Consider the following 1,460-nt stretch of genomic DNA (forward strand, 5'->3'; position numbering starts at 1 on the left):
AATTTCCTTCAAAAGTTTTTTCATGCTTGACTGGTCATGGGCGATACTATCCGCGAGAGGGGAGTAAGGAAGTGCAACTTGAGAGCGCCATCTGTCGTGGAGTTTGAAGGAAGTGCGGGAGCAGAAACGGAGAGAGGCGAGTATATATATATATATATATCAAGAGTACATAATAGATATATATATATATATAGCGCCCAGAAAAAAGAGAAAAATTGCGGAAGAGAAAGATACAGAGTGTGTGAGAAAGAGAGCAGAGCAGTAGAGAGAGCAGATAAAGAGAGAGAGAGGAGGAGAGAGACGAGAGAGAGGTATTATGTGTGTGGCGTGCGTGGCGCGTGTGGCGTGCTGCGTGCGTGCTGCGTGCGTTGCGTGCGTAAAGAGAAATATTGCGACAGAGAGAGAGAGGACTAGACGAGAGATAGAGCAGAGAGAGAGAGAGGAAAGAGAGAGAGAGAGAGCGAGAGAGCAGAGAGAGAGAGAGAGAGAGAGAGAGAGTCGAGCGAGAGAGAGAGAGAGAGAAAGGAGGAGAGAGAGAGAGAGAGAGAGAGAAAGAGAGAGAGAGAAAGAGAGAGAGAGAGCGAGAGAGACGAAGAGAGAGGAGAGAGAGAGAAGAGAGAGAGAGAGAGGAGGAGAGAGAGAGAGAGAGAGCAGAGAGAAGAAATAAGAACAACATGGACACCAATGCAGATATAGATAAACACTATATATATGTAAAATTGTCTACAAGCAACAGATAAACGTACACGAAATTTAACTGTAAGAAGATTGAAATTTATTCGCATATTTACATTCTAGTTAGACAATTTCGTATAGCACGACTAAATTTCACATTCATAAGAGATTTATAATAACATTTAATAACACTAAGCAGCCTATATTGCATAAAGATCTGAACATGCTACAAAACTGATACAAGATGTATCACAGAGCAGTTTTATACAACAAGTGGCCGCGGAGTGACAGCGCTCATCTAACCGTCTACTGCGTGACTGCTGTGGTGGAGAGGTGGGATTCTAGTAAACCCTGCTTAGTCCCACATGTGTTACATACGCGCCGAAACAGTGGAAGGGCACAGGGGTGGTATCAGGAACCTTCTCAAAAGAATGTTTGTTGGAATCGTTATGAAAGTTGCCACGAGATGGCGCGTAGCGTTTAAGTGTCTTAAGATTAAAGATGGAAGCTCCCATCGTAACGTAGTACCAACAAACTATTGCAAGACAGAATAGGTAAGCATCATCCATTTCCTACGCCACGCCTACAGGCGAATAGAAAGCTGCCACTAGCTGTAAGCTAATTAACGCAGGCCAAAACTACACAGTAACTAATCACCACCACATGCCCTGGCACGTGGCCACTGCAGTGGCATAAGTTAACAAGATTGTAACACACTGACAAGTACAGAATGCCATATCGAAATTATACGATTTAAGTAGCATAAACCTTCCTTCACACAAATT

The sequence above is a fragment of the Priapulus caudatus genome, unplaced genomic scaffold, assembly GCF_000485595.1.
Source record: "Priapulus caudatus unplaced genomic scaffold, Priapulus_caudatus-5.0.1 Scaffold1201, whole genome shotgun sequence".
Classification (NCBI taxonomy): Eukaryota; Metazoa; Priapulida; class Priapulimorpha; order Priapulimorphida; family Priapulidae; genus Priapulus; species Priapulus caudatus.